The sequence below is a fragment of the Balaenoptera physalus genome (genome assembly GCF_965194825.1).
Source record: "Balaenoptera physalus genome assembly, chromosome: 13".
Classification (NCBI taxonomy): Eukaryota; Metazoa; Chordata; class Mammalia; order Artiodactyla; family Balaenopteridae; genus Balaenoptera; species Balaenoptera physalus.
The window spans coordinates 45,582,774-45,601,654 of NC_138892.1; the positions used below are offsets into that span (position 1 = coordinate 45,582,774).

An 18,881-nucleotide genomic window follows, 5' to 3' on the forward strand; every position below is an offset into this window, starting at 1 on the left:
ATTATTCTTTGTACATGAACTCCTTCATAATCATTGACCTTATCTTCAACGGCAGAAACCATTTTCTTTACTGTAACTCCTACAGCTACCACATTTTGAGCATATGGCATGTTTTGATAAATTTTGGTGAAGAAATGATTGGAGGAATGGAATAAATATAGAGCGATTAGAAATGGTTGCCTAGAAGTTACTTCTTATGAATAAATCTTTTCCTCCCAAGAAATACTTCAATAAATGTGTCATTGACAAGTGTCATGTCTTTTCCTTCTGTATTAGTCTCTTGAGTACTTATTACAGTGCAGAGCACATTGTAAATACTTCTTAATTGATTAAATATTGTCAGCAAGGGCAATCTAAAGCACACTCCATTTAACTTCTCTGACAGAAAAGCTAGAGAGTGCCTCACAGAAGAAAATAGGGGGGAATAAATACCAACTTCCACCCAGGGGGGTGGAGAATTTGCTTCCATTTTTAATCTCTCTAAAAAAGTACTGATTACCCAGGTTAGGGAAGACTATTTCTGTGATTAGAAGACCACTGCTATTTTTATCTTATAGGAAAAGCCAGTGGGAGTCATTAGATCCTTTCATAGATTAATCTAACTTAGGCTTTTGTGTTCCCATGCCTTGGAATTACAGGTTGCTTGCATCTATATTGATTTCAACGTGTGTAGCTCTAGGTTCTGTACACAATGTGTGTTGATATAATTTATGTGTTTGTTCTAATTGCAGGAAAATTATAAGCAAAACTTAAAGAATAAAACTATTTATAATCCCAATATAAGCCAAAATAAGTGAGAATTGGTGTGTGTCATTGCTCTTCTAACAAACTCATAATTAATATTTTTTTAAAAAGAAAAAATATTTTCTCTTAAACATCCATATATTACCATCAAAAGTGCATGCAAAAAGACTAAGCTGAGAAAAATGTGATCAAGGTTTAGATGTACATGCCAAATATAGTCATTGGAAGTATTTAAGTATATTTCTGTGTAAACATATTCTGAAAGAAATATATTTTGTCATGTATTCCTCTAAAATCTGGCACTTAATGTGTTCTAAGATTACAAGCATAAAATTAGCATACTATTAATGTAAATTAGAATGGCAAAGATATGGGTAGCAGCACATTATGAAATGCCATTAGAGAAAAATGGGTTTCTTCCTCCAGGAAATATTGAGAATTCTCTCTCTGTCCTATACTTAAAGGGAAATATTCATTATCAGTTACATTTTTTTTAAGAACCGTATGTATATTATCTGCAAGCTTCCTTTCCTCCAAATGAAGACTGGGCAAATCATTGCAATTGAAATCACCTTGAACTGATGTGAAATTGCATGCCCCTAATCAGTGGTAGTAACAATAATCATAGCTACCATTTATTGACTGTTAATTTTGTGGCAAGGATTTAATATAAATTATTTCAAAATCCACACTACAGCTCAAAGAGTTAAGTATTATTATACCCCCTTTCCACAGTTGATTAAACAGAGGCCAGGAAAGTTCAAGTCGACCGAGGATACAGCCTTGGCTGGAAGGTGTAGAGTCAGGAATCGTATTCAGGTTACAGCCTAACTCTCATCCACTGGGTCATATTTACTCTGGGGAGAAATCTTGAATCCCCTAGGCTTCCAGCAACCTTGTTGTCAAGAAAGTTTCCTTCCTTATAATGTTCCATTTCCTATGTAAGTCTTCAAGAAAGTTTCCTTCCTTATAATGTTCCATTTCCTATGTAAGTCTATTTCTTCCAATTCTGTCCCCTGAGGAGAACAGCTGGTCAGTGCCCTCCTTCTAATAACATTAACTAATTCACTGGTAGAGTAATTTTTCTTATGAGAGATTTTAAACCCTTAGAGAACCAAGTATTTACTCACAGAAGAAAACAAATCTACACTGAACAAATGCAAGAAGAATGTTTCTTTAGCATCAAGCTTTCCCTATATTTTCAAGGTGGGTGGGACGGAAAGAGGTAGACAATGTAAAAGAGCCAGAAGTAAGATATTTAAAAATTTTTTTTTCGCATAACTATGATCTAGAACTTGTTGACTACAGATAGAAAAGTTGATGGAAACTCCAAAAATACCAAGAAAATACCTACGCAAACATTTTCAGTGTTTACATCCCAAACCAAATTGCCAAAAATTGCTTAAAGTATTATAAGAATGTTTCACTACAGTAATATTTGTTTTTGGATAAGGCCCTTCTCAAATTTATCATTCAATAATCACTTTGCAATTATTGTTATTTTATGAATATTTTTGCTGGTTCTTTAGGGAACTCTCATCTGACTCATTTAAGGCTTCACTGTGTTTTTACCCATTAATCTCAGCCTCTTCTTTGAAAATTAATCTGTGTTTAATGGCCACCTTATGTTATATGCAACAAGGCAGGACTTTCCCATCCATTCCAAAAAGGATAGCATTGAAATATGTCATTAGGCTTATCTTTGCATCAAAATCTCATTCATTCAATGACCAATCTGGGGAATATTAGAACCTTATTATAATTTTTTTTTTCATAGTGACTCTAGGGATTAGAATTCCAAATCATTCTATTTCTCAAGGGATTACCAACATCACAGGGAAGATAAGGGCCTTTATAAATTGAAATAAAATATAAACTTTAAAATATATTTAAATCACTACATACTTAGAGCAGGGGAGTCCTTTAGTTCTCTCAGTATATTTAAACACGACTGCAGTTTCTAACATTTACCAACCTGATAATGAATTCAAAAGGTAAGGCATTTTCTCTTGAGTATAAATATACTGCTGAGTCCTATCTATACCAGAGTGGCTGGACTGCATAATGCATAACAAATTATCTCTAAACTAAAAACTCTTGAAAATTAATACTGTTTTGTAAGAAAATACAGAAGAACCTAATCTCTTTGGTGAATGCTTGAATGAATGAATGAATGAACGAATGTTGAATAATTGGGTTGTTTGTTTATTATCCCAGTCTGCACTTCCAGCCCCTGTCCTTCCCCTGAAATTTCCGGACTATGATAAACCCACAAGTCCACGAGGGAAAATCCTTATATAAAGCAATACCCTTCCCTTTCTTTTATTTTTCAGTCCAATGTGTTGACCTGTTAAGTATCAGTTTGACCAATATATTGAACTCCTACTGTCTACTAGACTCTGTGCAAGTCACAAAGAATCAAAGGTGAATAAGAATAGTCTTGTCCTCCATGAGTTGACATTGTAGTAGGGAGACAAATGGATAAACAGAGCACTTCTATGCAGCATGGAAATTATAATGATTGAGGTATGGTTCAGTGGAATAAAGGCACACCAAAAAAGTAGCTAACCACTTGTCAGAGCTCCCATCTCATCACATTTAAACCTGTGCACTCCTGTCATTTGCCACTTAAATTTCATCTATGTGTGCTAAACTTTAACCATGAAATTACCAAATCCCATCATAAATACTGCCAGTCAGATGTGAAAAGTATAATAATAGCTAACTTTATTGATATGTCAGGCATTATTGTGAGGTTTTATGTGTATTAGCTCAGTTAATCCTCCCAATTTCCTGTAGGAAGTATGGTTATGAACTCATTTCACATACTAGGAAACTAAGGTAAAAGAGGCGAAGTTACTTTCTCAAGGTCACAGAACTAGAAAATAGAACTAAAATTCACACTCAGACAATCTGACCCCATATACCCAGTTCTCAAACATTCCATTCCACTGCTTTCTAATGACAGAAGGTAAAACAAAGTAAAGAATATTTGATTTGAATCTCAACTATAGCAGTAATTATCGCTGTGATCTTAGGCAAGATTTCTAATTTCTCAACTTTCAACTTTTTCAGTATAAAATACAATTAAGTTTTTCTTCTTGTGGCAGTTTTCAGTGCGGTCCTAAAAATTCTTTGATCCTAAATTTCCATTGAGAGGTGAGGTATGTTTCTCCCCTTACATCTAGGCTCTGTAATTGCCCAACTAAGGCGATGCTGTGCCAATTTCCATGTTTAGTCCTTAAAAATCTGTCAGCTTCTTCTTGTCTCTTTGGATGTTCTCTCTTGGAACCTATTCTCCATGGGTGAGGAAGCTCAGGGAAAGCCTCTGTGTAGGTGTTCAGACCAATGGCCTAGGTAGAGCTCCAGCCAATACCAACCTTAGATGTATAAATGAGGAAATCTTTGAGCTGACTCTGGACACAGAGTATGGCTGTGACTGCATGAGAGAGCTTGAGCAAGAATCACCTACACCCAGTTCACCCCCAGAACCATGAGGGATCATCAAAAAATCATTAAATTGTTTTAAGCCACTAAATCTTAGGGTGATTTTGTATGCAGCGATAGGTAACAGAAACCATTCTGTATTTTGTCAATATTGTTGGAACAAGTACGAAAGCCCTTAGTATATTATAAAGTACTATACAAGTGGAAAGAAATGTTAGCCTATATTAAGTGTGCATAAGCAAGTGACTCCATATGAAATAAAACAAAACCACAGCGTTCAATACCAAGGGCCAATTAGTAAATTCATTTAAATCCAGTGGGTATTCCTTGACCGTCTATGCATACCTAGCTGCAAATTAGGTTCCATAAAGATAAAAAAACAAGGGTAGGTATATTCCATGCATTCTAAGACTATATAAAAGCTTCTTACAACTAAGCAACAAATGAAAAGAACTATGTTATTTAGCAACCAAATTTCTCAGAAACATTATTTTATCCCTTAAAGCACTGTTCACTTCTTGATAGAAAATTTGTTGCTGGCATCAGGAAAATCTGGGTTTCAATCTTTCCTTTAATACTTCCTTGAGTGCATATAAAACATCTCTGGTGAAAGGATTCTATCTGTAAAATGAGAGTAATAACATCTACCTTGCAGAATTCTTGAGAGGATTAAATGGCACAATGTATACTAAGAGCCTAGTACATAGAATGAGATCGATAATGGACAGCTCCCATTATAATTGACCTTTCTAGGTGTGTTTTCCATTGCAAATTTGCAGTAAAGACAATCCTAGATAACCTGTCATCATAGTTCAGAAAAGTGGCTACAAAGTTTTCCTGTGCTCTTTTCTTAAGAATAACAGGCTACATTGATCTTGAATTACTTCTAACTCTTCTCTATTGAACTGCACATGCATCAGCAAATCCCGTTGATTTTACCTTTTTAACGTACCCTGGATCCAATGCCCCTCATGACCTCCACTGGTACCAATCTGGCCAAGTCACCATCAACTCTCACATGAGTTATTTGCAGTAACTGTCTGTATTAGTTTCCTTAGGGCTTCCATTTAAAGAAAAGTGCCATAAACCAGGCAGTTTAAAACAACAGAAATGTATTCTCTCATGTCGCAGAGGCTAAAAGTCCAAAATCAAAGTGTCATCAGGGCCATGCTCCACCTGAAGTGTCTAGGGGAGGGTCTAGAAGCTCAGCTCAGCACAGCTTCGGGGACTTGCTGGCAATCCTTTGGCATTTCTCGAATTACGGCAACATTAACTCCTATCTCTGGTCTTCTCCCCATGTATGTTTACATTTCCCTCTTATAAGGACACGAGTCTATGGATTAGAGACTGCCCTAATCCAATATGACCTCATCCTAATTTGATTTCATCTACAAAGGCACTATTTCCAAACTAGGTCATATTCACAGGTATTAGGGGGTTAGAACTTCAACATATCCTTTTGGTGGATACATTTCAACTCATAACACTTCCCATCTGCTTTCCCTGATTTACCCTTACGTTCCTCCTTTGCTCAAACCCTCCATTGACAATCCATTTCCCATGAAGTTAAAAAAAAAAAAAAAAAAATTCAAAGTCCTGAAAGAAGACAAAGGAATTCCTCTCATCTTCTCACACCTCCCTATGCTACATCCAACCACCCCATGGCCGTTTCTCCGAACTTCCTCTCCCTGGGACTCATTCCATTCTAGCTACATCAGGCTTCCTCTCCATTCCGGCGCTCCTGCCTTAGGGCTTTTGCACTTAGTGTTTCCTGAATATAAAATTCTCTCCCTCCCCTCAACTCCCACAGCCTCATAATTTGCTCCCTTTTTTCCTTCAAGTTTCTGTTGAAATATCACCTTCGCAGAGAAGCCTCTCCTGATGACTCCACTGAAATTAGTACTCTCTTCTACCTTATAGCACTTAATCAGCAACAGTATCCTGGTTTGTACTTCTTCATAGATAGCACATGTCTCTAAAGACCATATTATATATTTATTTGTTTAACATTTGATTCTACTCCACCCTCCCCACCCCCACACACTATAATGTAAGCTTCAAGAAGACAGGGACTTTGTTTTCTTTACTCTTTTATCTCCAGTGCTTAGAATAGTGTCCAACAAATTATAGATATCCAGTAGTAATCCAAATGGTACTTGTCCATAGAAATGCAAGTTGGTTTGCTGGAGATTTGGTTGATTATTGCCCAGCAGATATTGACCAGTTTGACAGTTTTCATCTAAGAAAATTTATACCAGCATTCCTGATGACATTATGTATGTGTGGTTCTTTAAGTTCCTTTGAAGAATTTGTAACATCCTACTAGTTCCCTCTTAATAATCTTTTAACAAGATCCACATTGATAAGGTTTCTGGAAAGGGATGGATGTGAATTGAGTTTCAAAGAGAGTGTAGGAATTCACTGACATGTGGGGATGTACAAGGCAAGGAGGGCAATAAGGATTTACGTATATTATTCCCTGTTATTTCATAATTTTCAAAAAGGTAAAATCATGAATCTCATAAAAAATAATGTGAACACAAGTCAACAATTTTATTTACCTCATTAATTAATGAGGGGACTAGTAAGATTTTTAAAAACCAGTAGAGTTACTCTTTATAAGTCCAATTCTTCTTCAAACTGCCATTAACAGGAATTGTTTGCATTGCTATGGACGGGAAACATTATTGATGCATTACTAGTGCACTGTCAATAGCCATCTACATGTTAATCTTTATCTCTCTAAAGGTGCAAAGTACACCAGCCAGAAACAATCAGATGGACACACCCCATAAAAATAAGATAATCCCTGAAAAGTACCCTAGATAACATCCAGTATTCCATTGAAAGCGCATCCAGTAGTCTTTTTCAAAAATCTTTCAAGATTTTCCTAAAAACACCAAGCAGGTTATGAAAGATATAGAGACTCCATGTTCCTGAGAGTGATGAATATTTGTTTGGTTGGATGAAGGGGCAGTCCAGTTAGTGATAGATGCTAGTGCAAGGCAAGTTAGGATTTTATATAACAAGTTATGGAAAATCACTCTAAATTATCAAGCAGAGGAGTGACTTGATGAAAACTATGTTTGAAAAGAGTCATTTTAGCAGGTGTGTAGGATGGAAACTTAGAATTGGAGGAGAGGCGGGGAGAAGATGGAAAGCAAAAGGATGCACCTGGAAAATTTCTGTAGGAATTCAGCCCCGATTTAGACCTGGGACATGCAAACGATCCAGATAAGTTTGGATAGAGAACACTGGTCTTTGGGACAGAGAAAGTAACCAATTGAGGTGACCAGGAGAGAGTCAGCTTCCTTGGAATTGTTCAGACGATACCTAATTGTGGGAGTTTTTGTATTTCTAAAATGTGCTCTTGCTAACATTTGACAGTTTATTTCTCTGCATTTCTGTTACTTTTTGATAGCATGCTAATAAGTGACTTTTAAATTCAAAATATTACATTCACCTTTTATTTGAGCCTTGGACTTTTGTAAAGTTTTCTTGCCTGAAATGTTTTCTCCCTAAAATGTTTTCCTGCCTTATCATTTGAGAAAGGCATACATCTATAAAACATTCAAGTGTATCTACTCCACGTCTATAAAAGTATTTGTGATATCCTTTTTTTGATGAATGTTGTTTAGATGTCGACTCTAGTGTAATTTATTAATGTAATTTTACTAATATTTACTTAGTGCATTCTTTAAATGTAGTATTGAATGCTGATAAAGCTTCCTAACAATACTTACAGCAAGCTTAGAGAAACCCATTCTCTTTCTTTTTTCACAGCTTTATTGAGATATAGTTAACATATAAATGTGTGTAAGTTTAAGGTGTACAATGTAATGCCTGATTCATGTATATGTTGCAAAATGATTACCATAATAAGGTTAGTTGTGTACGTTTTTCTTTTAAATAAGTAGCTCAATTATATTTTGAGTGTGAGTTTTACTGGCTTTTACCTGGCTTGTAAAAAATAAGAAAAATCATCATGTCTATTCAGTATTAGAAAGCAAAACAAATCATTCAGGTCATTTAAATCTATAACAACACATGTTTGAAGTGGTTAGGTTATATCCTGATTTCAAGAAAACCAAATATCAGGTTACAATCTCTTCATAATTGCAGCTAAATAATTGAAGTTCAAGCCATGCTTCCGATCTTTGATTTGAATATGCTTGCTTCATTGGCTTGGATTTTGTAGAAATTAAACAGTGGTGTTTTAAGAAAATGCCCTTTTCGTAGCTTGACATATTCTAAGTAAATACACGCACTCTAAAAATGCATATCCAAAGTTAACCTTTTGAAAATTCAAACTGTACTGAGGACATCATAAGTGATTCACCAGTGACAGACATATAGGTAATTTTTATGACCTGAGCCATGAAGCGTTCTTTAGTTCTTGATTCAAGTGACTACTTTTCACTATATTGAGCCATGAGTTTCAAAAATAAACCTTCTGCTGATAAGGAGATTTACGGAGAACAAAAAAGCCTGAGTCAAGTATTTATCTGGGACTAAATTCTGTGAACTAAGCTTAGTTCAAGCAAGAGGTTTTCTAAGCAGTTCATTTATTTTAATACGGAACAAGCATTTTGGAGTTGCACTGTAGCTTTTGTTCACAGTGCTTTGACAGAAGAAGAGGGGAAAGGCCTGGAGGTAACATTTCATGCATTCTTAAAGATAAGAATTGAGCATCTGCTAGAAGCAAAGCTCCATGCCAGATGCTCCAGAGATACACAGGCATAGCCTGCAAGGAGCTTATACTTATAATAGAGGGAATAAAACCAGTGCACAGATCATAATGTTATGACAAATTATAATATAAGACAGAATATTATAAATGCTCTAGGAAGGGCATAAAAACTAACTTTTTCAGAAATTCCAAAAACAGAGAAAGAACATTGGTTTTCCAGGGGAATGAGAATAACTTCACGGTGTTTGAATAGAACAGTGTTTCTCAAACTTCTGCATTCATAAAAGATGCCTGGAGAGCTTGTTAAAATTTAGATTTCTGGACCATCCCTAGAGATTCTGATTTATACAATCAGTCTGCATTTCTAACTAGCACCCTGGGTGATTTAGATGAAAATGGCCCAAGAACCGTGCTTTACGAACACATGGTTAGAGCCTTAAAAGATAAATAGCATTGAGAAGGCAGTGATGAAAGGAGAAAGAATTCAGATTAAAGGAATGCTAGCATAAATGAGGAGATAGAAAGGTTTGATGTATTATCTGATCTCTACGGGGGGTTTTGGAATCCCTTTCCCCACCCCAATTAGCTTATTAAAATAACAGTGGTTTCCATGAGCAGTTCTAGAAAATGGAGAAATTTGGAGGTCAGCGATAAAACACATTTAATATCACTACCCCTAAATTAACCCTAAATTGCCTAAAAGTTGATGAAGAGTATGTAAAATATTAATAAGAAGTCCTCACATTGCCAGGTGAGCTCATTTAAACAGCTACAGAACTCCCAAGGGAAAGGCATCTCAGGGACCTTGCAAGGAAAGTGAGTGAGGTGATGCACTCCTGTTGGAACAGCACGCAGGTACTGGTTTTCTGTGGGCCGGCTCTAACTGCCCTATTTTCCTGGCTCAACTTGTCCCTCCAATCAATGGGCAGTTTTCATAAACATGCACTGATGATTGGCATGGCGGGCAGAGGGTGGGGAAGTCAACTAGTTTTCTCCTGTGTCCAGCTGCAAGTGATTGGGAGTTCCCTATGTCCTGTATCTTTGGACAGAAGCTCAGATTCCTTTATTTACATTTTACTCTCACTCTCATCCCCACTTTGCATATTATCTATCCTCACACAACAGAAAATGTTGGTTCACAAACTGGAGAGCTCCCCGGCTGAAATCTGAAACTGGCCCCTGTACACATAGAGCAAGGAGACACTGAAGAAAGAGACAGACTACTCCAGAAAAAGCAATGGAACTTATTGACGAGGTTTATCTTGGGTGGCTGCAAGATGAGCAGGTCTCCACAACTGCCTGCCAGAATCTTAAAATTTGATATAGACATTTATATAACTTAACTGGATTCAGTCATGTATGCAGTCCAGATGGTCTCAACAACACCCTATGCTTTCAAGGCTGCATCCTTAGAACGGCTCCTAGTTTGGGAATGAGAGGCTGAACATACATTTTAAGGAAGGGGAGAGAGTGAGGAACCTTCAGTTGCCTGGGTCCAGCTCAAAGGTGGTCATGTCCTATTGATGACCTCTTCCCCCAAAAGAGGAACCTAGCACTCCTTATCTGTGTCGGCACATGGCTAACGCAGCAGAGATGGGGCTAGAACTCAAGGAAGAACATTGTATAGTTGGTAAACATCCAGCCTCCACCAGATGAGAACTTTCTAAGTGCCCATCATCACAAAAAGCTTGCAAAAGAATCAGGTACACTATGGTTAAAATGAGGTATATGGTAAGAAATGAGAACCAAGGAATAAATTATATGCCAAAGGCAAACTGAAAACTCTTGAATTAAGGCAAAGAACTTTTTCAACAGACCAAAGGGAATCATTGCACATAATTCAAATTGGTCTGTAGGAAGTTTGAACTGTATGCAAAGCATGGAGAAACTGACTAAAGGCAAGACAAACATAGGAAACTCTAAACAGATTCACAGAGTTAGTTAGCATTATTCTTATATAGTCAGCCCCCTAAAACGTGTGGTGTTGATCTATGGAAGAAATTCAATTACAGCATTCATTCCGATTTCTTTCTTAATGAGCTTTCATGTAACATCCAAAGCATAAGCCCAGAGGATTTATTATTGAACACTCTAGAAGAAAAATACAATTTTAATCACTTAAATTATATAAATAATTGAAAAAATCATGAAATGGAAATTTAAGGGATTATACATGCATTTGTTTATTTTCCTTCCTTCTATATACTTCCATTACCTACAATCTTAAGAAGCCATTTGTTCTACATCTCAGGTTCTTCCCATAATAATTGCTACTTCTGAAAAAGTCATCAAAATAGAAATTGTTTGTTTTCATCAGATAATCTTCTCTAACTTGGGTGGATAAAAAGTATGAACAGGAGAGATCTTCAAGGTCTATTTAACTTTCCCCTATGTCATTAAATATTCCCTTTACCCTCCTCCCCACCCCCAAGTCTTAATTTTTCTCTCACTGAAACCACAGAATGATCAGTAATCTTCCCCAACTCCACAGACTTCACAGTCTTTCCTAAAAGTTCAGTCCATATCCAACTTTCCCTTTTCTTAAAAGTAACCTAAAATGTGTATTATATGTTTTCCTATATTCTTTTATGATATTCTGTTTTATCCATAATTGTCATTTGTCCAATCACAAAAATTTCTTCTAGGCAAAGACCTATGCGTTATATTACTTTAATGTCAGCCTAGTATCTAATACAGGTTTTTTGTTTTTGTTTTTTTTAATTTATTTATTACTTATTTATTTATTTATTTATGGCTGTGTTGAGTCTTCGTTTCTGTGCGAGGGCTTTCTCTAGTTGCGGCAAGCGGGGGCCACTCTTCATCGCGGTGCGCGGGCCTCTCAGTATCGCGGCCTCTCTTGTTGCGGAGCACAGGCTCCAGACGCGCAGGCTCAGTAGTTGTGGCTCACGGGCCCAGTTGCTCCGCGGCATGTGGGATCTTCCCAGACCAGGGCTCGAACCCGTGTCGCCTGCATTGGCAGGCAGACTCTCAACCACTGCGCCACCAGGGAAGCCCTCTAATACAGGTTTGAGTGCACAGTAGGGCAATAAAAATTCACCATTCATTAGCTCCATAGTGATTGTAGCTTAGACCTTTATCATTTAGCAACATATGAAGCATAGCAGTGGCATGTGAGTCAGACAATCACATAATTCACCTTCATCTCCATTTCCTACTAAAATATCAAGGAATAAAAGCTTGACTCAATTTTCCCAGTCCAATCCATGATCTTACAAGGAATTTCAAAGACATAAATGGCACTATTTTCTGGGATAGATTCACTTTCTGTGGTAATAAGTTAATATTGCAAATATTTTCTATAAGAAGATAATTTGAGAAGGCAGCATGCATGCAAAGTCAAGTGTATGTGACGTTCACAGATTATGAAAAGTGTGCTGTGTTATTACAGATTTAACTTTAGCAGTGAACAAAAATCTCTTTAAAAAATATAGACACTTTAAAAAAAAATTACACTTCTTGGTTAGTTCAGCTCTTCAACTAAAATTTCTTCCTTGTGCATTTTGCAACCTTTTGGCAGGTTTATTGTTGAAAAGCCAAGGTACATTCATAATTGCACCACAGTAACATGCATTTATCATTGGCAAACGTTCCGCACTATAAATGAATTACTGTAATAGATGTGTTATGAAATAGCATCTTATTATCCTTCTGTTCTTCTATTTTCTCTACCGAGAGGGTCAAAGTCGATCACAAGTGTTCCTCTAAAGTGATATTTTTGAACAAATTCAAAGAATGGAGTGAGCTTTCAAGCTTTAGTTTTGCAATACTTTAAAATGATCAACACTTTTTATTCTAGTTATGCCTCTAAATCCCCCAAACACTTCTCGCTGTGTACCTATACTGGAAAGTCATTGGTTTCTATACTGGCACTTAAGTTGTTCTCAATCAAGAAAATGTGATTGAGAATTTATTATATTTGAAGTTGCTGTCAAGAAATTAAAAAAAATCATCTCCATCCTTGAAGAATGTATAATCTCATTGTGAGATAAAATACATTGATATAAAATATCAAAGAAGTGTGAAATGGATGGTATAGTCAATAAGAACTATATACACTAAAGAGAGAATCTGTTCAGAGGAGAGAGATTTCAAAATGACCCCAAAAATGTAGCTGTGAATACATCAATGCCTAATATAGATTATAAGATTTTCAATTGATTTTATTCAGGTGTGTTTGAAAACAAGAGAGAAAAACATCTACCTTACACCACTTCATAAACCTTTAACAAGATATTAGAGTAAAAATATTATTGGCTCTATGGTATGTTGGTAGCTGCTGTTTTAATGTTTCTGAGGTAGGTAAAGTGGAGTTGTCAGAAACATAGGAGCGTAGGGTTCTGTAACCATCTTATTTTAACAACTTTAATGACCTCTGAAGAAGGCAGTGCATTGTCTATAAGCAGAGTTCTCCCCAAACAAGTCCCACATAAACATAGACTAACCAAGGGATCTACACGTCTAAGTGAGAAAGTGCTGGTTAGTATCAGATCTGCTGGCAGAATGATAACTGGGGAAAAAAAACCCCACACAGTCTCATCTCATGATTTAAATGAAGACAAAGATGTCACCCTATACATACATAGAGAGAAGTTATAATGGATAACAGTATCAGAATCCCAAAATTCTCACATAACAAAATTTAACAAGAACCAAAATATTAATTTGACTTAGGTACAAAAAAATAGCCAATATTTAACTAAGATTTCTCTTAGCAGTATGCAAACTTTGGACCTTTAAAAAACTAAGAGCTATGTGGATCAAGCGGATCTTTATAAGAAAACTACATATTTAGGCATTACTAGAAGTACAGTAATTAAAGCATGGCAAGAGATATTTTGCTCTATTCTTGCAATTTGGCCAATCTGTACAAGGTTTGTATTACAAAATCAAACCTCTCAAATGATGATAAATATTATGGTAAGTGTCCATAGTCAAAGCAAATAAAATACTTGCACACGAAAAGTCAGACAAAGCATATACTTTCATTCAAGTTTTTTTTCAAGTAATTGAGAATGACTAGAAACTTAACACATGGGAACTCTTATTTTAAAATGAATTTGTGACAAAACAAGCAAACGTCCATATATCACCTGTAACATTAGAGTTCCTGTGTTTTATTACTAACCAGAAAGGGCAGCTTGATTTTTTCCAGTTTCATTTAGCCAAAGTTAGGTTTTAGTATTTCGTTTTGGTATTTCAACTACTCAAGAGAACACCCACCCAGATATGAGTATCTATGTACCCAGATATCTACTGAATCTTATTTGATGGCTCTAGAAATGCACATACTTTCTATTGAACCTAAAGTAATAAAATCACACTTTAATCTAATCTCTCCTCTAAGTCACCAGGCATTTTCTCATATGCAACAAGATGAGAACTTCCAAACTAGAAAACTGAATAATTTAAGTCTAAATGATTGGAAAATGATTTGAATATGTAGTATGGGACTATAATTTCACTTTTTAAATGTGGAAATATGCTTGGTTAAAAGTTCTGTCATCTGCTCTCAACTCTCCTCACTCTTCTCCTTCATCCAAAACACACACACACACACACACACACACACACACACACTTCAAACAGCTCACTAGTCAATACTTGCTCTTACTTTGTAATTTGAACAGGATTGAAATTAATATTTATTTTGGAACCTGTGTTTATTATATGAAACATTCCATTTATTTTACTCAATTTTTTTCACTCACATATCACTGGAAAATATTTAGGTGATCCAAGTACCAGAATAACTGTTATTTGTATAATATATTCACGACATACTTAACCGTAGTCCTTTAGAAACCTGCTGCATTTTGCATATTCTCTGTCTTCTGAAGTCCACCCCCATCTTAAATATAGCAAGCCTACTTTCCAGTCCTACTTTCTAATCCCTTTTTGGTGCTAAATTTTGCTGTATGTCCACCTAGTAATGTTACATTGAAGCCATTCCTGTTAAGCTTTAGCTTTAGGACTTCTACATAGATTTTTGCTAAAAAATAAGCAGTTCCCTCTTATACTTTACCCAGCAGGCAGTTGTTGAAGTTCTGAGGTAGACCTGAATTTGTCATAAATGTCTCAGTGAAGTTCGTCATTGTGCAAATTATAATCCTAATAACTTAATAAAAACCTACTAACTTGGAAGATCTTACTCTACAACAAAATTTCTTTTCCCCATGAAAAATGGGTTCAATATGAAATCGTATGGAGATAACAACCTACAGGGTAAATGACGGAGAATGAATAGAATAGCAAAAGCAGGATAGAGGGGATTCAAGACTTTTTTTGGCCACATATGGCTCAAGGGTTCTCCAATTAAATTATTCACCCTCTACCAGCTTGCTAAAATGTTCCAGAGGTGACAATGTTTCTAGTTCCCTTTTTAGTGAAAAAAATGAATTGCTTGTGTTCTGAAATCTGTAATTAGCTAGATAATTCAGGAAACAAATTTCAGCAACCCAAGGGAAGCCAGGAACTAAAGTATTGACGAATGAGCACAATGACTCAAGAGCACACCTAAGCAGATTCAATCTACCCAGATGCCTTTTGGGTCTTGTTTGACAATCTCAAGAACACATGTCACTTTCTATTATGCACACTGATATAGAAAGAGCTCCAAACTTTCACTATTCTCTTTTCCGTGTCAAGTGAAAATAAGCGCCTGCTGCCGAAAAAGGCTCAGTGTTCAGCTGGCAGGTCACAATGAGAAAGAGAAAGAGAAAGAGAAGGGAGAGTAAAAGAAACTGGAAAAGAACTAGAAAAAAGAATAATATTTCAGAGCATAACAGTTTATAATAATAGCTTATGATGTGTTTATCTCCCTGATGTAACGATTTTAACCCATGTATCAGGCCTGAGCTCCGATTTCAGGCACTTGCAAAATGGGCAGCAGAAAAAAAAATTGTTCTATTCAGCAGAGCAAAGGTGCAGTCATTTGCTGGAATGCCCTGCCAATTTCAAAGCAAAATAAAAGCTGAAAAATTGTTTCTGATAATAGTAGATATGGATATAGTCACAAGACTATAGAGACTCATTAAGACTATAGAGAAAATGACGTGAGACAAAGTGGGTGACAGGAGAATGTCAATGTCAGAATACAGGGAAAATGAGGCATCTAGGTGGATGGCAGGGAAACAGCTTCCTGCGCTGTGTCAGTGATGTGTTAAGGTCAGTTGTTCAAGCCTCCTATTCGCTTTTCACAAGCTAACTGAAAACACATTTTGCATTTCTATATTCAAAGAATGTTAAACAACAGTAAGAAATTCTTAGATGTCTAAAAAAATAGGTACTTTCAGTAACATTCTGTAACTATTGCTTACGCTATGTAATGTTCAATTTGGTATGTGCTGCCCAGAGGTTCTTGACCATGATAACTGTGTATTAGAATCATTCTGGGGGCTTTAAAAAATGCTGATGCAGATACCTCATGCCAGAGAGTCTTCTTTAATTGAAGTGTGGCCCAGGCATAAGTATGTTTTAAAAGCTACTTCAGTTGAGTCTAATGTACAGTCAGGGCAGAGAACCACTGCGCCTACCCAATGTTTCTTAAAGTGTGGTCTAGATGGATGGCCTCTAGTGTAGATGGAACCAACTACAGTCCTTGTTCAAAGTGCAGATGACTGTATCCCAGCCAACACTTACTAAGACAGAATCGCTAGAGTTGGGGGCCAGGCAGAATTGTTGTCTTAATAAGCTCCCTCATGATTGTTAGAGGGAATTCTTGTTATTGTGCCTGTATAATTTAATGTCATTTGACAGCCTCTTCAAATGATGGTAGCCATGCTCTACTCCCCCAATTTATATTTCGCAATAGCCATTTTCTGATTTATGTGACTGTTCTGCAGAGAACAATCATTTGACAAAGAAATAAATAGACTATATGGGTATAGATATAGATATAAGATATACATGTATATATGATATCTATATATATGTACATACATATGCATCTATATATCTCCAGTATATGTGGACACTGGCCATAATCCTAATAGGATTATTCTTTTTTTTTTTCAAACATCAATAGTTATTGATAATCTGCCATTCTTTTTTTTTTTTTTTTAAATAGGAATTATTTATTTATTTATTTATTTATTTATTTATTTTTGGCTGTGTTGGGTCTTCGTTTCTGTGCGAGGGCTTTCTCTAGTTGCGGCGAGCGGGGGCCACTCTTCATCACGGTGCGCGGGCCTCTCACTATCGTGGCCTCTCTTGTTGCAGAGCACAGACTCCAGTCGTGCAGGCTCAGTAGTTGTGGCTCACGGGCCCAGTTGCTCCGCGGCATGTGGGATCTTCCCAGACCAGGGCTCGAACCCGTGTCCCCTGCATTGGCAGGCAGATTCTCAACCACTGCGCCACCAGGGAAGCCCAGGAGTATTCTTGATTCTGGCTTGGAAGGCCGTCTATTTCTTATTCCCATGCTCATGGCGGAGGAGAATTTCCTACGGCTGAATAAAGTATCATGGGTAAGGCTCAAATGGGTGGCTATGCAGAGTCAAGTCTAATGTTCTCTGAACAATCCTTAGAAAGAGAAAAACCCAGAGAAATTGAAAAACTATACTTTGAGTACTACTTATGCACCCTGATTATATGTATTTTATAGTCCTGTTGTTATTGAAAACTGTTCTTGAAATTCAGGGAACTTGACAGTCTATAGAATGTGGAAACCTATTAAAAAGCAATCTGAAAATGCATTTCAGGTGAAATCACTTTTCCCAAAGTGCAGATCATTTCATTTATTCTAAAGGCATATAATTAGAAAGGAGACTGAATTGGTATTTTTTTTTCTTCTTACAGTATAGCACAAATATGTACTTCTTTATTCCAGCTTCAGCATGTATATAGTTTTGAAAAAGTCCTCGTCAAAAAAGAAAGTGATTTTTTTCATGGACCTCTACAGTGTGTCTACTCAGAATTTTAAAAATTGGTTCTCATGTGAAAACAGAAGCATAATTTTAAAAAGCAGAAGATATTATTTATCTTGGCCTTATCTGAACATGTCAGAAAATTAAGACAGTGAAGAATTACACATTACTGTACAAAATTTTATTATCAGAGGCAAAATTCAGATTTGTTCTGCTTAAAGTACAGAAGACAAATTTTCTCACTTAGAAAAATCCATTTTGTCAGTGCTTGGTTATAGTGGAATAAAAACTTCATGTTGAACACATACTGATTGAATTTTTACTCAATAATTTTAAAGGCATACCATAGAAAACATTAACCTGCTAAACTAACACAAAGTTATTTGGTAAATGCTTTAGTAATCATATTTACTAAAAGAACAGTTACTTTTTTATTCCTAAATCATAAAATATTAGAAATGAAAAAGAGTGCTTCCATTTGGCATATTTTAAATGTCTGTTCATTTGGAGACTGGCTCTAGGAAAATAAACTTTGTTGCTGAATAAATTCAAGTTCATTAGAAATAGTCCACATAATATTTTAAAAAGATTATCTGATGAATTCAGTGGTGTCCAGAAAGCCAATTATGAAAGCTCAAAGGCAGAATTTCTCTTCTTGCTTCAAGTAAGTGGACAGTGCATAAGCTTCATAGTCCTACTGTGTTTTAGTTTTATAGTTTTGGTCTCTTTTAAAAAACTATCAAAATGTAAAGGGACTAAAATACAGCAAAGATAAATGGCAAGTATATTCATATATGGCAATGCACAGGTAGCATTTAAAAAATAATGTGAGATTACTATTATACAATATTTTAAAGGGTAGAAATACAACATTCACTTGAAACATTTTTTGTACTTAAGTGACAGATAATAAACCTTTTAAAAATGAAACTGAGTAGCAAAAAATTAATAATGAATGTTTTTACCCAGTAGGTCATAAGTTATGTGAAAGTGGGAACAGAATAGTGAACAGGAGCAAAAGTAATACTGTGAACCTTGTCGGGGTTAAAAAGAGAGTGACTGAATGATTAACTTAGAAAGTAAACAAAGCTACAGTAATCAAGACAGTACGGTACTGG

The 18,881-nt window shown here is 36.0% G+C and overlaps 1 long non-coding RNA gene across 1 annotated transcript; it reads left to right on the plus strand.

The window, feature by feature from the left end:
- Positions 1-1,715: 1,715 nt before the first annotated feature.
- LOC309640450 lies at positions 1,716-17,983 on the plus strand. Its single transcript, XR_014252233.1, has 2 exons — positions 1,716-11,578; positions 11,907-17,983. It is a non-coding gene; the product is annotated as an uncharacterized lncRNA (long non-coding RNA).
- Positions 17,984-18,881: the final 898 nt, after the last annotated feature.